At 39.4% G+C, this 26305-nt stretch overlaps 1 non-coding gene across 1 annotated transcript; it reads right to left on the bottom strand.

Annotated features, from left to right (window-relative positions):
- Nucleotides 1-1322: 1322 nt before the first annotated feature.
- LOC111882467 (small nucleolar RNA R71) lies at nucleotides 1323-1429 on the bottom strand. The gene has a single exon (XR_002847159.1). It is a non-coding gene; the product is annotated as a small nucleolar RNA R71 (small nucleolar RNA).
- Between the last annotated feature and the right edge of the window lie 24876 nt (nucleotides 1430-26305).

Here is a 26305-nt window from a genome sequence, read left to right as displayed (position 1 = left end):
CATTTTATAATGAGTTTCGCAATTAGTTTGAAAACTAACTCTGCAAGTTAAACGGTTGGTTAATACGAATTTCAGTGTTAAAAGCATACTGAATATGTAACTAGAACATATGAAATAATAAGTTTTGAGTATAAGTTTCCTCGTACTTTTGCTTGTATTCCCCCCTGATTTAAGTTCATCTGATCTTGTAAAATCAGATAAAACCCATTTTAAACTTGTTAATAATTAGGTTAATTTAATATAAGTAAATTAATTAGAAACACCGTTCCCTATGATCGACACCCGACTTACCCAAGCTATACTGTAATCTGACTAGGTACACTGCCTATAAGTGCATGGTTAGTTAAGTTTGTTAGGTTATAAATATTAAAATTAGTGAGTACTCTTTGTGCACATCAAGTTTTTGGCGCTGTTGCTGGGGAACGACTTAGTTTTTCTTAGTTTTTAGCTTATTTATTTGCATTAAATTAATCGATCCTTCTTGTGGAGTAAAAACCACCAAAAGTTAATTTTTCAGCAAAATAAAATTTTTCTGTCAGTCACAGAGTCCACGACGTGGCCAGATACCTGCCACGACGTGGACAGTTAAAAAACTAGATTTTTAATTGTTAGTTAGTTTTTCTTATTTTAGTTCAGTTTTACGTTTTTATTTTAGCAAGTTGTAGGAGTTCATGACCAGAAGCTCAAACACACATTTGGTGCCACCACTTGAAGATCCCGAGTCTGCACTTCACAAGAAAAAGACGCCCTTACAAGAATTGAAGTTAGCTTTTTCTAGGAAGTCGGGAAAGAAGACAGGAGCGTCAAGTTCATCCGCGAGACACAAGAGCAATCTTGAGCATTTGGATCATATGCCCGTCCAAACCGAGTCCGAAAGCGATACCGAGACGGAATTTGAAGAACACACGAGCGAACCCAAGAACGAGCCAAGGAACGAGATGGCAGCAATTGAAGAAATGTCCATGGGAGCTTACAAGAAGCGGATCCGAGAAGATATGGGTCTCGGTTTAGTCTAACCCGCAATACCTGCCACTGCCACATTCGAGCTGAAGGGACACATATTGACTGCACTGAAGGACATCCCATTTTTCGGGAAAGATCATGAGGATGCTTTTAAGCATCTAGATGAAGTCAGTGACATTGCGGATTACTTCAATGTCCCAAATGTCAAAAGAAACACAGTCTTGCTTAAGATGCTTCCCATCACTTTCAAAGGAGCTGCTAAGGAGTGGTTAAAAGCACTCCCACCGGGTACAATCACCACTTGGGCTCAAATGCGTGAGCAATTCCTGGACGAGTTTTGCCCGCCATCTAAGATAGCCAAACTCAAGAAGTCAATAGCCAACTTTGAGCAACAGCCGGGGGAGTCATTATACGAAGCATGGGAGCGGTACAAGGGCTTGCTCAGAAATTGCTCTCAGCATGATCTAAATGTCCAACAAGAGATGTCAATCTTTTATGATGGGGTCAACGTGATGAAAAGACAATTCCTTGATTCTCAAGGACCTTTGACAAAGAAAAATCCAAGGGAGGTCAAGGAGCTAATTGAAGAATTCGAGAAGCATTCTCGCGAATACCACAACCCTAGGCAAGATGGAATCAAAGGCGGAGGAGGGGCCCAAACTGAAGAAACAGCAGTTGTAGTGGCCATGCTGAATAATATGGATTGAAGGATAACACAAATGGACCAGTCAATACATGCCATAAGAGTGGGTTGCGAAAGATGCAGCGATCCACACTTGACCAAGGACTGCAATGTAGATGAGTTTGGGAACAGAAAAGCTCAAGTGTGCTACTCTAGTAGGGATAAATTTGATGAGGACTGGAGGACATTGAAGAAGGAGTGGCTGCCATATGAAGAGTATAAGAAGCAAAAAGAAGAGAAGTATAGGCAGACAGGCCGAGGCTTTTATCAGAAGGAGCAGCCACCAACCGAGAAGAAACCCGACCTAGAGACTATTTTGATGAAGTTTATGGAAGCTTCGGAAAAGAGACACGATGCCACTGATTCTGCTATTATGGAACAATAAACTTTGATAAAGAATCAACAAGCCTCCATCCATAACCTTGAAGTACAATTTGGTCAACTAGCTACTCTAGTTAATGAAAAACTGTCCCCGAAGAATCCCGATGTAAAGACCCAATCTCACGTAATGGCCATCGATACTGAAGAAGAAGCAATCTCTGAGTTCCTGGAGGCATTGGAAGAAGAACCATAGCAGCCCGATCCAATACCTAAGAAGTCAAAATTCGAAAGTGAAAAAGTTATTGAACCAGCTTCGCCACGATGTGGCACTCCTCTGGCCATGACGTGGCGCATGTCTGATCAAAAATTCTTTGAACCCGTTCCAGCTTATCAGCCACCTTTTCCATTTCCAACCCGAGCTGTACTTAGTCTACTGGAGAAGGAGCATTTAGAGCTTGTAAAGCATGTGAAGGGGATCCCGATTCATACTCCCTTTGTTGAGTCCTTATCCAAAACTCCCGAGAACCAGAAATTACTGCAAGATTTGATAGACAATCGAAGACAACTAAAGAAGCAGTCAAAGGTGGTTCTAAGTGAACAAACCTCAAAAGTTGTGTTGGGAGAGACACCAGAAAAGATGGGGGATCCTGGACGCCTCACTCTTCCATGTGAGTTTGGGAATAAAATGAAGGTTAATGCTTTAGCCGATTCTGGGGTTAGCATTAATTTAATGCCTTTTTCATTTTATAAAAAATTGGAGATCCAGAAGATGAAGGCTACAAAAATGAAGATTCACATGGCAAATCGTTCGGTGACACAACCCCGGGGCATCATGGAGGATATTTTGGTGAAGATTGGTAAAAAAAAAAATTTCAAATAGACTTTGTAGTTTTGGATATGAAAGAAGATCCCGATGTTCCAATAATCCTTGGTCGTCCATTGCTTAACACTGTTGGAGCTCTTGTTGATATTCATGAGTTTAAGCTCACTTTGAGGGTTGGAGATGAACAAGAAGTTTTTGGAATACAAAATGACTTCCAAGAGGATCATGTTCAAGAAGAGATGTTCACAATCAATGAAGACAATGAACTATATGAACTGGAAAAAGCTTATGGAAGAAGAGATCAAGGCAGTTCATCAAGTCAAAAGAACAAAACCGAGGGCATCTGTTCCATATTTGATTGAAGTCATATCTTACAAGAGCGCGCCTTCTTGGGTGAGCAAAGAGGATGAGGAAATGACAAGTGATGAAGAGGAGGTCACTTCAAGAGTGACAAAGCCAGTAGTGAAAGAGAAGGAGGATATTATGGAGTGCAAGGAACAAACCAAGGGCACAAAACGCAAGCTTGAACAAGAGGGAAAAGATAAAAAGGAGAATTCAAAGAAGGCGTATAAAAGGCGAGTTCAAGCTTACAAGAGGCGATTCAAGGAACAAAAGATCTTGGTGGTGTACTCTTCAGAAGATTCAACGTAGAAGGCACGGAGTCCAGCTCAAGACTCCAAGAAAAAGAAGCGCTTCTCAGGATGCAACCCGATCTTGGTTTGCATTTTCTTTTCTTTTTAATTTTCTTTAGCTTTTAATTAGGAAAGATATCAACTCATCATCCAATAACTGATAATTAGTAAAGAATTAGTTGTGGGGAACTTTAATTAATAAATGAGATGCAAAGTAGATAATTAAAATGTATGATTTTAATTTTTTTGCACTCAGGCAGTTTCCACGACGTGGGCATAGCCAGCCATGTCCTTATAAAAAATGAAAACACGGGACCAGATGATAGATTTAAAGTCCACGACGTGGGCATAGCTAGCCACGACGTGGCCTTTAAAAAGTCAAGGGGGAACATTTCCTTAAAACCCTTTGACCAACATCCTCATTCTCCATTTGATACTGCCACACGAACGGGAACAACAAAAGCCCACAACCAATTTCTTAATCTATTTCCAATTTCCTTGCAAGATCTTGTCAATTTACTCTACTTGGTATGTGTTCTATTCGTTAATTGTAGTTAGTTGTTATAATTTTAGATTTTCGTGGTTAGGGTTTACGTAATTCACGAAATTGGTTGAATCTAGTTGTTAATTCTAGGTTGCATGTCCCGTAAATGGCCATAGGAACAAACCCCAAGCACTAATTTTGGTAGAAATCGCATATAAAATTACCGATCCAAAAGCTGTTTGCGACTGCAGCCCACGATGTGGCGTATCCTGGCCATGTCGTGACTTCTGGCAGACCCATTTAATCTGTTTTAATGTTTTGGATGTTTGCTGCTTTGGTTTTCTTTTGTATGCAGAAATGGGACCACGAAGAGCTATTCCACAGGAGGAAAACCTGATTGATGTAGCAAGTATACATCCCTTATATCAGTTTCCTCAAAATATTCCCCGACCATTGTTAACTACTTACGAGAATCGGCTGGGATGGCTGTACAATAGGGAGTTTGCGATAGCCCTAATTATCGATTGCGGATGGCTCGGTCGAGTGGGAATGGTCGCTGAGTTGGCACGCTATTGGTCGAAAACATACGAAGGGGACCAATTTTCTTTCACTTGTCACGTGTGGAGGAATTTGTTTTCCATTCAAGAACTCGTATACCGGGAATTATCGGTGGAGTTTTTCTCTACCGTATGCTTCGAGGAACGCACTATTGATTTTACCTACAACCGGGCACTTGTGGTTCGTTTGGGTGGTGTTTATAGAGAGTGTAGTCTTCGGGAATTCGCTTGGCGTATGGGGCTTTATACCAAAGTGGAGACTCAATCTCCGTTTTTCATACCGTTCTTGCTTGGATGCGTTCGGAATTTTAATACCGGGGTTTTGGATATTCAGTTCTGGAGGAGCATTTCTAGCCATGAGTACAATACTCGTGACTCGAGTGAGTCCCAAATTCGGAATCCTGTTTTCCGATTGTTACATCGCTTGATCACTTTTTCAATAAATCACAAGCATCATGGTGATAAAGTCCCCATTCAGAATTTGTTTTATTTATGGACTCTTATTACCCCGGGAGTTTGTTGTGATTTACCGTATATGTTGGCGAGGTTCATGGGGAAGAAAGCGGCCAATTCTAGGCTCGGGAGCCCGATTACCGGGGGGGGGGGGGGGGGGGGCATTTGGTTACTCGCCTTGCTAGGTCATATAATATTTTGACCCATGACTTTGTGAGGAATCTTATTCGATTCCCGGACACCGACTTGACCATTATAGTCTTGGGAGTTATGCGAGCGGTAGTGAATGTTGGGGATCGTTTTGTTATACCGCCGATAGATGACAAGCAAGAGGAGGCGCAGCCAGGGCAGCAACCACCAGCCAGACCGTGGCGTCGGAATGTGCGAGCTAGAGGTGAAGTTGAGAGAGAGCGTGCTGCTTCATAGTATGTGCAGGGAGTACCCACCGACCCTTTTCAGAGTCGGGTGGGAACTTATTTGGATAATCTACGGGGGCATGCCATTTATCATACCCAACTTACTGAGGGTATTTATTCGCATTTGGGTGTGACCCGACCACCTTATATGCCACCACAATATCCTTATTTTCTGACATGGGAGGAGCTATGGCTTCCGCAAAATGACGGGGCAGGACCAAGTGGAGCGCAGGACCAAGGAGATGATAATTGATTTTATTTCCTTTTCTTTTATTTTGTTTTGTTTTTAAGTAGTTATTTATGTTTAAATTTGGATTGTAATGTAAAACTTTCTTGAACGATGATGTTACTCTTTTATTTCTTTTGGGTTGTTCCATTTTTCAGATTAGCATTGGAATTCTAAGGAGCATATAAGGTTAACTCTAGATTCGTGTCTAGTCGAGTCAAGGAAGCTTAGAGTCGTGAGTTGAAACCCACAATTCAAGATAAGTGTGGGGTACGTTAGTAGGAGAGAGGTTACAGTTGGGAAGTATATTTACATAGAAGTGTCTTAAACCATTTAGACATTGGTCAAGTTGCTAGAGTACATCAAAGAAATAAGGCATTTTCTGCTGATGTCCAGTTTCCAAGACGTGCGATCCTTACTGTTGGATTAATGTCTAAGTCCATAACTATAATTTGTAAGAGTTGACCCGACCTGACATGGTCCATTTGGGTTGCATGGCATCATGCATTTGGATAGACTAAAATGAGAGAAATAAAACTTAAGGTTTTTTTTAATATATTATAAGTTCTAATTTATTAATAAGGTTATTTAATTAGTATTGATCAAGAATTAATTTGGAATTAATTAAGTGATCAAAAGGAGACTAATTAAATATATGGGTTGATTGTGTAAATCATTCATTCTTATATATGTGGGCTTCTGATCCAATATTCCTTATGTTGGACTAAGTCCATGGGGTGACCCATGGATCCTCCATGGAAGTTAAAATCCATGGAGCATAAGGAATGGGTAAAGTCATGAGTTACATGGTGTAACCCTAATAGCCACCATATAAAAGAATCCCATGGCTCAACAAATCATGCACTATGTGTGAGTGTGAGGGCTAGACAATTTCAAGGAGTGTTCAAGTTTCTCTCAAGTTATTCCAAGTGTATTTGGTGTTTTGTGAACCATTTGAGGTGTCACACTTGGGGCACTAGGCACTCAAGCTTCATGAAGACTTTCTACATCAAAGTGGTATGTATTCTATCTTGTTATATTCATTGTTTTGTATGCTAGATTAGGATAATACCTTGGAAGTTCATATTTGCATGTATAATAGAGAAAACATAGATCCAAGGTATTTAGGGTTGCATGTACACTTAGGAGTGTTAGAATGCTCAAAACCTAACAGTGGTATCAGAGCCACGGGTTGTTTTCTGTTATATTGATGCAAATATTTTATTTTCAAAGTTGAAAAAAAAGGAAAAGAAAACATGAAGTTTGTCAAATTTTAAGATAATTACTTGTTCTTGTGAAAAACTAATTATTTGTAAAATTTGAATAATTTGCTTTATGAGTTGAATTAGGTCAAATTTAATAAAAGATAAAATGATATGATTATTTTATTAGTTTTAAAAGTTTGATCTAAAGAGTTTTATTTTTTGAAACCTCCATAAGTTATGGTTATGAAAAGGTTTTAAAAAAAAATTGATTCAATGTTTTTATGTAGTTACAAAATTTGGTGTTAATGTTTTAAAGGATTCCATAACTTAATAATAAGGTATGGATTACCAAAAGTTTTTTGTGTTACCTTGTTTTATGAGTGAATTTAGATTAATGAATAAAATTATGTGATAGTTGGTTTTAATCCAAATTAATCTAAAAGAAGTTCATAAAATGTGTTTATGTAACTTATAAGTCACATTTATGAATCTTAAAACTCATAATAGTTGTCATAGGCTACAAAATGAAGAGTCTTTTTTCCTCATTAAATTGTTTTATGACTCCATAACTTGTCCTCAAGTTATGGATGTTCAAGAGTCACTTCATTAAAGTTTTTAAAACTTTAATTAAACTCATAAGTTATGAAAATCCAAGAGTTTTGAATAGTTTCAAAACTTGCCCTCAAGTTTTGGAATTTGTAAAGTTTTCCCCATGAATACTTTAATTCCAAGTTAGCCCTTAAATTTTAAAAGTTAAAATTCAACCCTTATACTTTATAATATTATAAGTTAATAATATATATATATATATATATATATATATATATATATATATATATATATATATATGTATAAGAGTAAAGTCACTCTTATCGTTAGTAGGCCTCATTCACGAAGTCGTTCTATAAAGGGGGGGGGGGGGGGGGGGGTGTATAAGGTTACTGCCTATAAAATGGCAGTTTAATGGGTGTCCACTCTCACCCACCGCTTCCTTGACCGGTGGAGGGTCGTTAGCCAAATGGGTAAGACAAGGACTAGAATTCTCCCTTCAATAAAAGTATTAATGATAAATACTAAGTAGGTAAACTCTTAGAAATACCCAATCTTAGTTACTTAGGAAAATGTTAATAAGGTGCTAATCCATGAAATTACACATTGCACTTTGTTTAAGTCGGTTAGTGGAGCGTGTATAGTTAACCGGCACACTAACTCGTATTTAACAAGGTAGGCAAAGGGTAACTTAATGTTTATCATAGTATCGATGGAGCATGTGTAGTTAACCGGCAAATCGATTGAGGGGTAGACACTTAAGGGTACCAAGTAATTTGCATGGTTACTTCACACCTTGTTTTGTGATCCTCGGCATCCCAGTCACAAAACCTGAAGGGCACACTCGAGATTGAAACATGCCATTGAAAAGTTCAATGAATCTCAAAGATCTAGGAGTTTCAAAAACCAATTAAAACCTAATAATACATTTCGTTTATCTTGGTCGAAATTGGTGAATCGTCATTCACCTACCTTCGAATATTTTATAGCTTGGATTACGACATCCCTCTTCTAAGTTAAAAAATAGTTTGTTGGGTCCTGACCTTAATATTTCATATTGGGTGTCATATTAAGGACTTTAAATCAACTATCTTGAATATCTCCCAAAAAGATGTCTGGTTTAGACATTTATGATCTTCCTAAATCTCTTGAAACAAGCTTTCCTAAATGAAGATGATGTCCCATGGAAATCATACTTCTTTCACCTACTCCAATTATTCTCCCTAACCTACAAGTTCTTGAAAATTTTAAGGTCACTCAAGCCCTATTGGCAAGCAAAGGTCTATGTGTGATCACATCTTGGAGATGTAGTCACGTATTGACAAGCCGGGAGAGTTGGGTGTCAAAGTGTTGAGAAAGTTGGTGCCTCAACTACTTTTTAAGTCACATAGTGAGTTCCTATGGGAATCCTATGAAACAGACTATGACAAGACCCTTAATGATCTTATCTATTTGCTAAGATCAACTTCCTAAAACTTGTGGACATTGACAATAATGACATTGGATATCCAGTAAAGCTTTCTCTTTCCAATGGAAAGGGATCGGCCATAGTTGACTCGGTTGACCAAATGGTAAAGAGAGAGGCTAAGTCTGAGATAGTCCCATTATCAAGGGTCCATAGGTAACTATTGCCAAAGGAAGGGGCATTGGTTGTGAAGCTGCCAAATTTACCTAAGGATGTTAAAGTCAATAAGTTTGGCTCTACTTCAGGTAAAGTCCATTGTCTAACTCTTAAGTGCATGTTGATTCTGATCATGAATATGGATTTCAATCGCATGGTTCGGTGATCAGAATTTTGGGCTATTACTTAAGAGTTATGATATTTATATTGCTTAAGAATAGATAACAACAAGGTCTTCATATGGATTGTAAGGATAAGTTTTCCGCAAAGTTTTAAAATAAAAGAAAAAGGTTTTGATTTTATTTATTTTAAGTATCCTTACAATGGCATTTGTGAAAAGTCGTTGCTTATAAGATTCCACTGATAGCAATATTGGAAAGTGAATTTGATTCTTTCATTTGTGGTAGTGTCTAAATTTACCAAATAAAGAAAGATTCTCATCACCCAAGTTTCTGTTGGATAGAAACTTGGAATCATGCAAGTTGTATAGCATGATGAATGAGAACTTTCGAGCATTGAAAAAAATTAAGACTAACTACTTGTTCACATGGATGTGTGAGTTAAGTGAAGGATTAAGGGATCGAGTACACATTCTTGTGCACTGGTCAAGTCCACCACAAAAGATTGATAAGACTATTCGTCATGGTTTACTAAAGCTTAGTAAATATGATTATACTTACAGGCTTAGGTGTATCTCTGAAACATTGGAAAAGGTTCCAATGTATGGCAGAGAGAATAAGAAAAATCAAATTAGGCAGAAGGATAAAAGTTTCTCAAATTTAAAAAGATGGGAGAGTACTTTAGTATCAGTTTTGTGATCATCTTAATGATTAAGAAACCATAGCACAATTAGTTCTCTAAGGAAATCTTAGTGCATTCTTATGACTAAGACGAGGAATCTTGAATTGTTGAAATGGTTAAATCAAGAAGATGAGTCATACTTCGTTCCAATATAAGTCTTAGAGTCATACTCCAAGATTGTAATTTGAGTGACATGTCTTAAAGAAGGTTTAAAACACTTGTCAAATGTAAGAGTAAAAGTTTCCTACTCTTGTACATTTGAAATTGGTAAGTTGTGATGTTTTGGATAAAACAAAGACCAACTAAGGCCAATTATGTGAAGTGTTTGTCTTGATTAGAATCCGCACTATCTCTTGGATGTTTGACAAGGGAGTTTTATAGGTCAAGAGGACAGTGGGAGTCTTAAAGGTCTTGAATGTCTCAAGAACTAATCAAGAATAAAACCTGAAGTTCTTCACTAGCACACGACTTCAGGTTTATAACCTATCATGTTGACATATTATGTGCCCATTCCAGTTAAAGTTGGCTTTGCATATGAGTTTTTAGAGTTCTCAATTGGTTGCACAACAACTTGGAAGCAATGGCAGGCCCTTGAGCTGCCAGGTGGCAAGAAATTCAGATTGAGTTCAATCCATATGAGTTCGGATTTGCCATTATCCTTGTCTTGTGATTATGGTTTTGACAAATTCATATGGGTAGGAACTCATACACCATAAAAATCTAAGTATCATAAAGTTTCTCTCCGATTCATGAAAATGATGGTGAGGAAACACTTTCACTAAGTAGATTTTAGCTAGATAGCAATTGCGTTATTTGCATTCTCAAAGTCGTTAGTGGAGCGTGTGTGGTTAACCGGAAAACTAACCTGGACTTATGAGAAGTGGCAAAAAGGTCTAACCATTATGATTACGGCATCTCTCCTTATAATTGTTTAGACACACCTATGAGCTATCTAAGGGAAGGTGTATGATTTTGATAAAGTTTTATCAAAACAATCTAGTATCAGAAATTTGAACATTGGTAAGAAAGTCAGCTGATTTATGAGTATATGTCCAAGCTAGTGGGAGCATAACTGTCATGCTAATAATCATCATGTTAGTGGGAGCATGATAATTATGCTAAGTATTGCAAGTTAGCAATGTTAATTATAGAAAACAAAAGTTTCAATTGCGAAAGAGTTGTTTTGCTATAATTAAGGGAGAGGAAATTATACTTCATCTCAAATATAAAAGCTTAGATTGAGGTTTTAATCGTATTTAGTCAAGGATATATATATGAATTTCATGTTGGAATGGCTCAACATAAGAAAATTCTATATATGGGTCCATTATTTGCGTTCTAAAATTCGATTATGATTACAGCATCCCTTTTCATAATCTGAATTATGAGAACTTGGCAAATAGAAATGGAAATGTTACAGCAAAAGACTTGTTTAGTATTTATGTGAGACATCATGAATCGTGTCCCATATGCTTCAGATATAGGATCGATTACATGTGCTATATTTATCCTTTCTAAAATTTTCCTAATGTCTGGGGCATTAAGAAAGGAAAAGGTCTAGAATTGGATATGACTAAAAGGATTAATCAATTGTCGAGGACAATCTAAGGTTTACCAAAGATTGGGTGCTCAAGGACAGTTGGAAGTATAGTGATAATTCTGGAAGGACCATATTGACATAATCTGTAAGGAGGCAACTCTTGTTCAGAAGTGATAGTCAAAATGAATCTGGAAATGTTTCAAAGTTAGAATTTTCAATCTATGTAAGATTAAGGAAACTTAATGCAAGAAGGATGTTTCCAAGGAATTGATCTCCTTTGGAATACTTTGTAATGTTTGTTTTCAAGTCCTTGTGACTTTGTGCATAATCATTACAAGAGGATCAATGCATATAAGTTCAGAATCTAACAAATTTCAGTAAATCGCATGAATTTGGAATTTTTGCATTTGCAGTAAGGATTTGGGATTGTGAAAAGAGGATCATTGGAGTTATGTTCAATTGATCTATTTCACAAAGTAAAGATCATAGACAAACATAGTATGCATACATGGTGTATGGCATGACTACTGTTTAGAAAACATAGTGTACATGCTTGGAGCATGGGACAACTATTGTTTTAAATTCAAGAATAAAGTTGATAGTTGAAACAGTATACAATGAATAATGTGTAATCATATGGTGATAAATAAAAGGTGTTTTATTTATGTTCATTGGTTTTGATACCATATTGGATTCAATTATTCTTGTGTTTCATTTTGCATGTTTTGACTTCCAGAATAAACTAGGTTATTCTTCCGGAATGACTAAGTTATTCAAACCATCCACAGTCGGTCATATGTTGGAAGTAGATATGAATCAAGACTGTCATGGGTTGGCTTGTAGAGGTCTAAGATGTTGGACAAAGGGCTACAACACTCATGAGTGCTCATAAGTTCTGAGTATTGGATTCAACCCGCGCTGATTGGAATCACTTCATGGATTTTATCACGAGTGATCATGAGATGATAATATCTTATATTCTTCAAACCTAGAGATATAAGTTGTTATTATGAGTTAGTTGTACATTGATTGCACGAAAACGCACTCGGTAACTCGGTGTTATAAAACGTGCCTTTGTGTATGATTCAACAAGTAGTAGAACAAGTCATATGAGTCGAAGTTTATCCATTCCTTTCACCTTCGTGATAAAAGCGATATCTGTGGTCCCCTCGATGATTTGATGATGACAAATGGAAGTGCTCGGCCGGGCCAGGACTGATTTGATTTGTTCAATTAGTCAGTCGTCATAAATTGGAAATCAGGAAACAACAAATGGACAGAGAGAATGATTATAATCCATGTCTCAGTCCATATGATATCTAGAATGGAGGAATATATGATCCCTTATCTAATGGACAAGTCATTGACAAAGGTCAGAGTTCATCTACAAGGTCAGAGTTCGACAAAAGCTTTTGAGAGCTACGATTGCTAGTCAGTTCTTGAAGTCATACGCAATAATAGTTTAAGACTTATCCAAGTGGGAGACTGTTGGATTAATGTCTAAGTCCATAACTATAATTGGTAAGACTTGACCTGACCCGACATGGTCCATTTGGGTTGCATTGCCTCATGCATTAATGAGGTTATTTAATTAGTATTGATCAAGAATTAATTTGGAATTAATTAAGTGATCAAAAGGAGACTAATTAAATTTATGGGTTGATTGTGTAAATCATTCATTCTTATATATGTGGGCTTGTGATCCAAGATTTCTTATGTTGGACTAAGTCCATGGGGTGACCCATGCATGCTCCATGGAGGTTAAAATCGATGGAGCATAAGGAATGGGTAAAGTCATGAGTTACATGGTGTAACCCTAATAGCCACCATATAAAAGAATCCCATGTCTCAAGAAATCGTGCACTATGTGTGAGTGTGAGGGCTACACGATTTCAAGGAGTGTTCAAGTTTCTCTCAAGTTATTTCAAGTGTATTTGGTGTTGTGTGAACCATTTGAGGAGTCACACTTGGGGCACTAGGCACTCAAGCTTCATGAAGACTTTCTACATCATAGAGGTATGTATTCTATCTTGTTATATTCATTGTTTTGTATACTAGATTAGGATAATACCTTGGAAGTTCATATTTGCATGTATAATAGAGAAAACATAGACCCAAGGTATTTAGGGTTGCATGTACACTTAGGAGTGTTAGAATGCTCAAAACCCAACACTTAGGCCACGTCGTGGCGCTCATAAACTTTGAAGAAATAAAGCAGCTTGTTGTTCGCGCTTTCATCTCATATCATGACGTGGCCAGCTACCTGCCACGACGTGTCTCAGTTTGTCCTTTCCCACATTTCCAATTGCTAACACCTAGTTTGAAGAATTGAAGTTTCGAGTAATGTTAGTGGTTTATTTACATATTCACCCAGTTCTACACCGAGTTTCTATTTTTGGAAGTCCATATTTCGGATGCATGTTTTCCACACTTTTGGAGATGCTCACGCCACTATCCCAGGGGAGTCTGTTCCTTTTTCTCCTTTTTCATTAATTTTGATTTATTTTTACGAATACAATGAGGGCATTGTATGAAATAAGTGTGGGGTAGGGGTAGAAAAAGTAAATTGCTAGATAATAAAAAATTGAAATTTTTGAAATTGAAATTTTTAATAATTGAATCTAGTAATAATAATTTGAATTATAATTGCTAGTATTATGTGGGATGATCCGATGAGAGTTTAAATGTTTAGTTGAGCCAATACACGTTATAGTGCATTTGTGGCCTCCCTTATTTTAGTTAAATCATGGAACAAAAACATAACCCCGCTTGGTTTGAGGGATGCAATATGTTTAGCAACCTAAACCTGAAATGTATCCAGCAAAATTATTATCATTAACCGATAAAGGTTGAGGTTGAGCGCCTCTGCTTAAGCATGTAGGTTTTGAGTGAAAAAAGTGAGGTACATGTAAAAAAAAGAGAGAATTACAAGTAAAGTTGTAAGAATTTTGGAGCAAATAAAGTGAAGATCAAAAGATCAAAATTCCAAGAAATGCAAAAAGTTGAAGATACCAGAAATCAAATCAAATAAGGTGGTGAATTCAAAGAAATCGAAGATTAAATGTCAAAGAAATGAAGAATTCCAAAAGAGCTCCATAGTGGTATCAATGATTGTAATTCTAGATTATGTATGCTTAGGTTGCTCAACTAAAAATACCTTGAGGATAAGGAGGTTTTCTGCGGATGGATTCAGAGGGTTGCATAAAATGAGCATTGTTCGGGAAAAGTGGGCAAGTGTTTATGAAGATTGTGAGTATTTAAAGTATGGGGGGTACTTTAGGAAAATTTTAGACACAAATGCATGCGTTGATGTCTTGGCATCATGGTTGAGCTAGAGTCGGATTGTTCTATGTGGTATTGGTAATTAGAAGTTAAGTTTAAATTTGCTTGAGGGCAAGCAAAGCCTAAGTGTGGGGTATTCTGATATTTCCATATTTATACCTATTTTTAGTCATTATTTAAGTACATTTTTATTAATAAATTGATAATATGTTTAGAATAATGATTCATCTGACTTTATATTGTTATTTTCAGTAAATTAAAAGGATTTTCGAAGAGAGGGACCAAAAGTGACAATATGAGGAACATGGGAGACTTGAAAGACAAGAAAAGAATATATCCACGATAAATACTGAATTCACGACGTGGCAAAGTCGGCCACGACGTGGCACGAGTGTTCAAGAAGATAAACATCACGATGTGGAGGATTTCCTTGTACGGTACGGATTGCTTGAAGCCCACGACGTGGCCTGGATAGCTACGACGTGGCACGGGTTTTTGGAGCTTATTTAAGTTCTTCTGATTATTACGAAAGGGGGAAGCTTTTAGCTGAAGGAAAGAGTTCCAGGAGACGATTTAGAGCGAAAGAAGGGTTCTGGAAGAAGGTTTTCATCACCAAAAAGAATAGAGGTCTATATCTTAGTTAAATTAGAACATGTCTTTTATTACTTTTAGTTGTGTTGGTTTAGTTGCTATGATGAGCAGCTAAATCTAGCTACTCTTGTTTAGCTAGATGAAGCTTCAAACTTATGAATAGTTCAATGTTTATGGATTAAGTTTAGTTGGTAAAAATTGCTTGTGTTTGATTTGTATAACCTAGCATGCTATTGTTTGTTTCTCTAATTGCTTGATTGCATGTTCTGTATAGCTTAGTGACCAGTAACTACATGAATTTGTTTACCTAATGATTTAGTGAAGATTGAATTGTTGGAGCTAGGATTGACCAATCTTAGTTAGTAATTAGAGTAATTAAGCTTAGCTGTGCTAGAGAACGTGTATTGTGACCATAATTGCGTTTATATTACAAATCTTACATAGTATATTTGCATTCATAATTAGTTTTGTGTTTAATTATGTGTGAACATACATGGTTTGACATGAATTAGTTAATTATTGGTAAGTTAGAACTAAATTACTAATATAACTAAAAACCAACTTAATAATCCGTAATCATTAGCTAGCCATAAGGAAGAAGTGGATTCAAACTAAACAAGAGTGTGTTTTTACTTATTGAATTTGATTTAAGTTCATCTGATCTTGTAAAATCAGATAAAACTCCTTTTAAACTTGTTAATAACTAGGTTAATTTAATATAAGTAAATTAATTAGAAACACCGTTCCCTGTGATCGACACCCGACATACCCAAGCTATACTGTAATCTGACTAGGTACACTGCCTATAAGTGCATAGTTAGTTAAGTTTGTTAGGTTATAAATATTAAAATTAGTGAGTACTCTTTGTGCACATCAGACACTTTTTAAAATTAGAGACGTGGAAGACAGGATGGATGTTGCTATGCTCTTGAGGTAATCGGAGTTTATAGGCTACGAGACTGATCTTAGCGAGGATCTCGAAAGGTCCTACGTACCTCGGGTTAACTTTTCCGCACTTTCCAAAGTGTATCATGCCTTTCCAGGCGAGACCTTCAACAGGACACGAGCTCCAACTTGGAATTCCAAGGGTTTTCGTCGTTTATCGGCGTAACTCTTTTGTCTGTCTCTAGAGGCTTTCAGTTGTTCTCGGATTTGAATGATCTTCTCAGTGATTTCGTGGATGATTTCAGGACTAGTGAGTGCACTATCGGGGACTCGACTCTTATTTAGTTGCGTGTCCCCTACCTCGGCCCATCACGGAGGGGATCTGCACTTGCGACCGTAGAGGGCTTCGAACGGGGCAGCCTTGATACTGGTGTGGTAACTGTTGTTATACGAGAACTCGATCAAGGGTAAATGGGTGTCCCACGACTTTCCGAAATCGATGACACATGCTCTCAACATGTCTTCCAGGGTCTGGATAGTTCTCTCACTCTGCCTGTCTATCTGAGGATGATAAGTTGTACTCACATCCAACTTAGTTCCAAGAGCTTTCTGAAGGGACTGCCAAAACCTTGAGGTAAACCTGCTATCTCGATCGGAGATAATTGACAGAGGCACACAGTGCAATCGGACTATCTCTTGAATGTAGACTCACGTGATTCTTTCCATCTTGAATGATTCTTTAATCGGTAGGAAGTGAGCGGATTTTGTCAATCAGTCGACAATTACCCAAATGGTATCGTACCTACTCGGAGATTTGGGTAGCTTGGTGATGAAATCCATAGTGATCATCTCCGATTTCCACTCGGGTATCTCGGGCTACTGGAGCAGAACCGAGGGATTCTGATACTCAACCTTTACTTTGGCGCAAGTCAGACACTTGCCCACGAAGGTAGCGATTTCGGCCTTCATGTTTGGCCACCAGTATAGCTTCTTTAGATCCAGGTACATCTTATCCGAACTTGGGTGAATGGAGTATTTGGTCTTGTGAGCTTCGTTCATGACAATCTCCCTGAACCCTCCGAACTTTGGGTTCCAGATTCAATCCATGAAACAATAGACTCCGTCAACTCTGATCTCAAGTTTCTTATCCATTCCCGTCAAGGCTTCATTCAACATGTTCTCTGATTTTAGGGCTGCCAACTGGGCTTCTCGGATTTGTGCGGATAAGTGGGAATGGATGGTCATTGTCAATGTCTTCGCCTTGTTGCTTGAGCTTTCCTTTCGGCTAAGGGCATCTGCTACCACATTGGCCTTGCCGGGATGGTAGCGGATTTCGGACTCATAATCACTGAGCAACTCTACCCATCGTCGTTGTCTCATGTTTAAGTCTTTCTGATCGAAGATATGTTGCAGGCTTTTATGGTCGGTGAAGATCATGCACTTGGTTCCGTAGAGATAATGTCTCTAAATCTTCAGTGCGAAGACCACTGCTCGTAACTCTAGGTCGTGAGTCGTGTAGTTAAGTTTGTGTGCCTTCAGCTGTCTTGAGGCATAAACGATAACTTTTCCTTTCTGCATAAGCACATAGCCTAAGCCCTGATTGGACGCATCGCAGTAAACAACGAAATCCTCTGTCCCTTCGGGCAGGGACAGGATAGGTGCGCTGCACAAGGCTCACTTCAACGTTTGGAATGCAGTGTCTCGCTTTTCACTCCAACAATAAGGTACACCTTTCTGTGTCAGAGTGGTTAAGGGCTTGGCAATTTTGGAAAAATTCTGAATAAATCTACGATGATAGCCGGTGAGACCCAAGAATTTACGGATTTTTATGGGTGTCTTTGGTGCCGAACAATTCTCTATCGCTTTTATTTTTGGAAGGGGCCACGTGTATACCCTCCTTGCTTATCACGTGACGAAGGAAAGTTACCTTTCGAATCCAAAATTCGCACTTGGAGAATTTCGCGTACAACTTTTCCGATCTAAGAGTTTCCAACACTAACCTCAAGTGTTGTTCATGATCTTCTTCACTTCTGGAATAGACAAGTATGTCGTCAATGAACATGATGACAAATTTTTCCAGAAAGGGACAGCACACCCGGTTCATCAGGTCCATGAACACTGCCGGTGCGTTGGTTAGACCGCATGGTATCACTATAAACTCGTAGGGCCCATATCGAGTCCTGAATGTTGTTTTGGAAACATCACTCTCATGAACTCGTAGCTGATGGTACCCTGATCTAAGGTCTATCTTCAAGAAATAGCTGGCTCCCTGAAGTTGATCGAAAGGGTCATCTATTCGAGGAAGAGGGTAACGGTTTTTGATGGTCAACTTATTCAACTCACGGTAGTCTATACACATCCGAAAGGATCCATCTTTCTTATTCACAAATAATACCGGGGCTCCCCAGGGTGGGGAACTTGGTCTGATGAACCCTTTGTTGCGTAGCTCATTAAGCTGACTGGATAACTCCTGCATTTCTGTTGGAGCTAAGCGATATGGAGATTTGGCTACAGGATTTGGTCCAGGAATTAGGTCGATGCAAAACTCGACTTGACGTTTGGGAGGAATTCCTGGGAGCTCTTCGGGAAAGACATCAGGAAAATTGCAGACTTCGGGGATGCTCTTGAGGTCTTTAACTTCCTGTTTCTCGTTGATTACATGATCTAGGAATGCGTAACACTCCTTTCGTAGATGTTTTTGAGCTTTGATGCATGAAATAATGTGAAGATTGGAACTAAGTTTATCGTCGTACATCACGAGGATTTGACTAGAAGGAAGATTGAGGCGGATAGCTTTTTCATAACAAAGGATATCAGCATGATTAAGGCTCAACCAATACATGCCAATGATAACATCAAAGCTCTTTATGGAAACTGGCATAAGGTCGATGGGAAAAGAATGATCGTTGAGGGTAAGGGTATAGCCTATGAATATATCGTTAGCGTTTTCTTTCTCACCGTTAGCCATCTCGATGATAAAAGTTTCGGTTAATGGTTGGGGATTAGGTTTAATATGATGTTTGAATGAATGGCTAAAAAAACTTCGTTCAACACCAGAATCGAAAAGGATGCAACCATAAGAGTTGTCGAGAAGGAACATACCTGTGACAACGGTGGGGTCGGCAACTGCCTCCTCCTACTTTATAGTTGGAACTCTCCCGGCGTCGTTGGTTGTTGTTGCTTTTAGGCAGTTTCGCTTGAAATGCCCGACTTCACCGCACCGGTAGCAGGCCTGACCAACACTCGCTCCGAAAGCTTGATTGGTTGGTTGGGCTGGTGTTTTGCAGTTTCGAGCAGTGTGGCCCTTTTTGCGACAGTTGTTGCAGGGCATCTCACGGCATGGGCCAGGGATACGATGGTGGTAATTGCACCTGTTGCACTAAGGGAGGTTACTAGCATACCTATTGGTAGGTGCTTGAGCTGTAGGAGCAGCGACAGGAGTAGCAGCAGCGTGGAATGCCATAGTTTTGTGCTTCTTGGAGGGCCCTTGCGAACTCTGAGCCTTTCGCTTGTTCCAGAATATCCTCTTACTCTTACTACACTCATTCCGGTGCCCCTGATTACCTTCATGATTTTCGGAATGGGTGTCACTTCCTAGTCCGTGATGCAGCGCAAAAAAACAACACAAAGATAACCAAGAATGAACCTGTTGATTCTAAAAGAATAGCCAGGACAATCTCTTCAAAACCACGTTGATTCTACGAATACCGTGGGATTGGCTTCAAAATCTGGGTTAACACACAGAATTTGGGAGAAAATCGAAAGTTCATAAAATTGATGATTGACCATCCAAATTACATCAAAAACAGTTAAATAAGAAGCAGAAATTAAAATGAAACCCTAAAAGTCCATGGGCCAAATACAAACCCAAAAACAAAACCCAAAAATTAGGGAAAAATAACAAAAACTGCTCATAACTCCTTTTAGAAAGCGATTTATGGACTCAAAAATGGGTAAGTCCCCTTCGGGTACTTATCTAGACGTGCTCCTTGCTCCAAGCTTCGATTTGACTGGTCGTAGGCCCAAAACGGAGATTCGTAGCCAAAGTTATGGCCATTTTCGTGAAGCCCCTTTAGTCACACGATCGTCGGCCTCTAGGAACGCAAGGGCCCGATCCTCCACACTAGGGCCCGCATCATCCCCTCCCGGGTAGACAAAATTCGACCTCGAATGTGCACCATGGTCATCATCAGAAGAATCCCCATAATAAGGAAGCAAATGCTTTACATTGAATACATCGGAACAACGAATGTGGCTTGGCAACTGTAGACGGTAAGCATTGGAATTAATCTTCTCCACAATCTCCACTGGTCCAATCTTCTTAGCTGATAGCTTGTTGTACTCACCACCCGAAAAACGATCTTTAGTCAAAACAGCCCAAACAAAATCACCTACTTCAAAATCAACTTGTCTGCGTTTTTTATCTGCATCTTGCTTGTACTTGGGGTTAGCTCGGACCAAGTTGTCATGAACAGCCCTATGAATATCATGTAGTCCTCCAACAAAATCCTGCACTTTCTTTGGAACTACCCTAGAAACAGGCAGTGACATCAAATCAAGTGGTCCCCGTGGCTGAACAGAATAGACCACCTGGAATGGACTATATCCAGTACTTCGGTTGATAGCATGATTATGAGCAAACTCAGCTTGACAAAGCTTCTGATCCCAGGTCTTCACATGATCACCCACTAAACACCGCAAAATATTACCAAGGGATCGATTGACAACCTCTGTTTGGCCATCCGTTTGAGGATGATATGCACTACTAAAATTGAGCTGAGTGTTCACCATTTTCCATAGGCTACACCAAAAATGACTCAAAAACCTAGTGTCTCGATCTAATACAATAAAAGACGGTAATCCATGCAAACGGTAGACGTCTCGAAAGAATAACTGGGCTACATTAACTGCATCTGTCGTCTTTTTGCATGGAATAAAGTGCACCATCTTAGAAAAACGATCAACAACCACAAATATTGAATCATTTCCCCGTTGAGTACGTGGTAAACCCAACACAAAATCCATACTGATGTCTACCCAAGGTTGTGATGGAACAGGCAAAGGCATATAGAGTCCTGCATTGGTAGATGTGCCCTTTGACACCTGACAGATTCGACACCGTTTAACATATCTATCCACCTCCTTGCGCATTGTAGGCCAAAAATAAGATGATTGTACCAACTGTAAAGTGCGATCTCGGCCGACATGCCCTTCACCATGCAGCTCCCTAATGATTTGAAGGCGGAGACTTGAATCAGGGATGCACAATTGATTGCCTTTGAAAAGAAAACCTTCATGCAGTAGAAAATCAGACATATGTCCAGATTGTATACCCTGCAGAACAACATAAAAATAAGGATCAACCGTTAGCTGCTCCATGAGGACATCCATCCCCGGCACACCAACCCTCATGGAAACTAGCAAATTACTCCTCCGACTCAATGCATCAGCCACCCAATTTGACATCCCAGACTTGTGTTTAACCACGAAAGTGAATTTTTCCAAGAACGACATCCACCTCCCATGTTTGTGTGACACCTTATCTTGACTGCGAATATGTCTTAATGAACCATGATCTGTGAACAAAACAAATTCCTTATGAAATAGATAATGGCGCCAATGCTTTACAGCTTGGACCACTGCATAGAACTCAACATCATAAGTGCTATAACGCAGCTTTGGCCCCGTCAACTTCTCACTAAAATAGGCAATCGGTCGTCCTCCTTGACTTAGAACTGCTCCAATCCCAACCTTGGAAGCATCCGTGTTGAATTCAAACACTTGAGAAAAGTCTGGCAATACAAGAATTGGTGATGTAGTAAGCCTCTCTTTTACTAATTGGAAAGCTGATTCTGCTGCTTCGGTCCAAGTAAAGGTCTTCCCTTTCATACAATCAGTCACCGGTGCCATAATAGAACTAAAGTTTGGAATAAACCTCCTATAGAATGAAGCAAGGCCATGAAAACTTTGAACTTCAGTGATGGTAGTTGGACTTGGCCATTGTCTGATAGCTGCTACTTTAGACTCGTCCACCTGTATTCCTTCCCCAGAAACAACGTACCCCAAGAACAAGACTTTAGGAACCATAAACACACATTTCTTCATAGCTGCATACAAACTATCCCGTCGAAGTACAGTCAAAACCTGCCTCACATGGTTGACAAGCTCACCAAAAGTAGCACTGTAAATAAGTATGTCATCAAAATAAACGACTACAAATTTACCAATAAAGGGCCTGAACAACTGGTTCATCACACGCATAAATGTACTAGGAGCGTTTGATAAACCGAAAGGCATCACCAACCACTCATACAATCCTTCACGAGTCTTGAAGGCAGTCTTCCACTCATCCCCAGGCCTAAGTCGAATCTGATAGTACCCGCTCTTCAAGTCCAGTTTCGTAAAGATAGAGGCACCACTAATCTGGTCAAGTAGGTCATCAAGTCGAGGAATTGGAAATCTATACCTCACCACGATCTTGTTGATGGCGCGACTATCAACACACATACGCCAAGTACCATCCTTTTTAGGAGTCAACAAAGCAGGAACAGCACACGGGCTCATGCTCTCTCGAACATGACCTTTTGAAATCAAATCCTCCACCTGTCGTCGCAACTCCTCATACTCTCCGGGACTCATTCTGTAATGTGGCTTATTAGGCAACTGAGCTCCTGGTTGTAAATCAATATGATGTTGGATATCACGTAAAGGTGGCAAACCATCAGGTAATTCATTAGGGAAAACATCAGCGAATTCCTTGAGCAGAGGGACCATAGCCTCAGGAATTTCAACCTCTTTAGCGACTTCCTTCCCGAGCAATAGAAAAATTTCACCTTCTGCCTCCAACTCGTCTTCAAACTGATTAAGGGTTAGTAGAGTACCCGAAGTTCTCGGAACTGGCTCATTTGGCTTACTGGGAACCAATGTTATCCTCACACCACCAAACAAGAAACTGTAAGTGTTAGTCCGCCCGTTATGATCTATGTTACGATCATACTCCCAAGGTCTGCCCAACAACAAATGACATGCATCCATAGCAACCACATCACACCACACATCATCTTTATACGTGGTACCAACAGAAAAATGAACAAGGGCTCGTTTAGATACAGTGACCTCGCCACCCTTCTTAAGCCACTGTAGCTTGTAAGGCTTAGGGCGATTTTCTGTTTTCAAAGCCAACTTTTGAACTGCTTCTTCAGATATAAGGTTATCACAACTTCCTGAATCAATAACAAAAGTATAAACCTTTCCCAAAATAGTACATGTCGACTGAAAGATGTTGTGTTTGAGCCAATCATCACCAACAACTTTTGGTGTAAAACAAGACCGCCTTACCACCAAATTTACCCCCGCATCTCCAGTTACAACTTCCTCCTCGCATTGATGCTCTTCGTCATACACAGGGGGATCTTTGTAATTTTCACCGGCATCAACATTTTGCCAATCATCTTGCTCAGCAAACAAATGACGTTTTCCGACCTTCTTGCACTCTGATTGTCGGTGACCTGTCTCCCCACAACTAAAACACTTCAAGCTGCTACTAACAGTTGTCCTAGGGTTTGGTCCAACACTGTTAGATGTCGGTCTTTGTTGATTAGGAACAACACGGGGTACCATACCACCCGTCCCGGGACTTCCTCCAATATTGGCAGTTGAAGACGAACCGCCCACCCGACGACTTTGTTTCTCAAAAGCCAACGCCCGTTGGTGCGCTTCAGAAATAGATACCGGGTCAAACATATTTACAGAGTCCATGATTTGGACCCGTAGACCCCCAATATATCGAGCAACGAGTTGTTCCTCTGTCTCCTGGATATCGTTTCGGGCAATCAATTGGTAGAACTCAGTTGTGTAATCGTCAACTGATTTGGCACCCTGCTTCAGATTTTGCAACCGTTGGTACATCAACCTTTGAAAATTATGGGGTAGGAAGTTGGATCATAAACACTTCTTCATCTTCCTCCAAGTCACGACCTTTGACTTTCCGAGCCTGTCTCGTGTCAGTTTCAGTTGTTGCCACCATGCAGATGCCCTACCACGTAGCCTGGTAGCAATCAATGACACTCTTTTGTTTTCAGGGACTTCTTTGAACTCAAAAACTTCCTCAACAGTAGCCAACCAGTCGATGAACCCCTCTGGATTCAAAATGACCCCGTCGAATTATGGGATATCAATTCTCATTCCGGCCTCCCAACGCCTATTGTCACCTCTATGATCACGCCTTTGCCGCCTTTCTAGATCATCTTCAGAATATGAACCGTCACTGCCGCCGAACGGGTTCCCAAATTCACCATCTTCCACTTGAGAATGTGTTCGAGACCTTTTCCCTCCTCGATTCATCAGTTCGACCATCCTATCAGTCAGTTGGTCAACCATTTGATCCATCCTCTCCTCCATTCGTGCTATAATACGTTCTTCTAGTTCTTGCTCATGAACATTAGCGGGCGTCCTGTTTCTCCTCGAAGGCATTTTGAACCAGGAATTCGGCTCTGATACCAACTGATGCAGCGCAAAAAAACAACACAAAGATAACCAAGAATGAACCTGTTGATTCTAAAAGAATAGCCAGGACAATCTCTTCAAAACCACGTTGATTCTACGAATACCGTGGGATTGGCTTCAAAATCTGGGTTAACACACAGAATTTGGGAGAAAATCGAAAGTTCATAAAATTGATGATTGACCATCCAAATTACATCAAAAACAGTTAAATAAGAAGCAGAAATTAAAATGAAACCCTAAAAGTCCATGGGCCAAATACAAACCCAAAAACAAAACCCAAAAATTAAGGAAAAATAACAAAAACTGCTCATAACTCCTTTTAGAAAGCGATTTATGGACTCAAAAATGGGTAAGTCCCCTTCGGGTACTTATCTAGACGTGCTCCTTGCTCCAAGCTTCGATTTGACTGGTTGTAGGCCCAAAACGGAGATTCGTAGCCAAAGTTATGGCCATTTTCGTGAAGCCCCTTTAGTCACACGATCGTCGGCCTCTAGGAACGCAAGGGCCCGATCCTCCACACTAGGGCCCGCATCAGTCCGGCAGACCCGTCGGGGTTCATGTGTGACATTGCAGCCCTCACTGCGGTAGTAACAGTTGCCTGAAATATAACAGGGTCGAATTTAGAAGGACATTGTTGTTCCTTGAGTTGGGTCCTTTCTTTGGAGGCATATTGATCTAAAATGATCAAGAAGGAGAGGATGGTAAGCCCTCTGAATTAAATCAAGAGATATATCATTATGACAGATAGAGTGCTCTACTATGCAATAATATATAGGAAAGCTACCAAAGAAAGGGAATTTATTGCTAAAGGAAATGAGTAGTAACACTTGGATGACGATTTCTATGACGAAGTTGATTCTAGAAAATACTCCTATAGTATTTTTATGTTTCTCTGTGACGATGACTCATTGTTTGGATATTTGGTAAATTTTAGGCCTGCTGCACACCACAGTCACTCCCAAGCACAGGTTGGCCGTGTCTCGAATGAATATAGTTGATTAGGTTATATTGACCCTAGACACGACTACATAACTGCCCAGGTTTAACCATAGTTCACAACACCTAATTACTTATGTTTTGTTCTACTCAGGGTTACGGTTTCTGGCTTTTTGGTATTCTTGTATACTTGGAGTAAAAATACTTATATTTTTAAAGTATACTTTTAGTTCAGAGCACTTCGACCCCTTAGTGTTTATAGTTATATACCATGTAAGGTTCAGTATACTTAGTTCACTATAAACAAGGGCTCTGATACCAATCTGTCACACCCCGAAACCGATGGCGAAAACCTTCCGGGGCGGAGGACGTCATGTAAAGTATGACAACCAATGTACATAGAAAGCATAGTAACCACAAAACATTAAATTACATAGAAATATTTACATTTTTTTGAAATCAAGGTAATACATGTTTTATATATACATCAGTATAACAAAAGTAAAGACGTGACTTCTATACGCTCCGTCTTCTCCAAAAGAACGCGAGATACCTGTCTAACGGGAACCTGAATACAAGCAGTTTTAAAAATATCAGCATAAAGCTGGTGAGTTCGTAAGCGGTTTGTTTCTGGTGAAAGAATCAGTTTTCCTTTGGTTTCATCAAAACATTGTTATCCAAGAAAATCCCATATTTTCTTATAAGAGTAGTTTAGTTATCCATTGGTTAAACAGCCTGATTAAGAAAAGTTAAGTTATCCCAGGAAAAACCCTTATTTTCCTTAAAAGTTGGTGGTTGGTTATCGATTCAGAATGAAGTGTAGAAGTATCTAC

Source organism: Lactuca sativa, chromosome 3 (genome assembly GCF_002870075.4).
Source record: "Lactuca sativa cultivar Salinas chromosome 3, Lsat_Salinas_v11, whole genome shotgun sequence".
Taxonomy (NCBI): domain Eukaryota; kingdom Viridiplantae; phylum Streptophyta; class Magnoliopsida; order Asterales; family Asteraceae; genus Lactuca; species Lactuca sativa.
The sequence above is the reverse complement of the archived record's forward strand: the minus strand, read 5'-3'. Positions and strand labels throughout refer to the sequence as shown.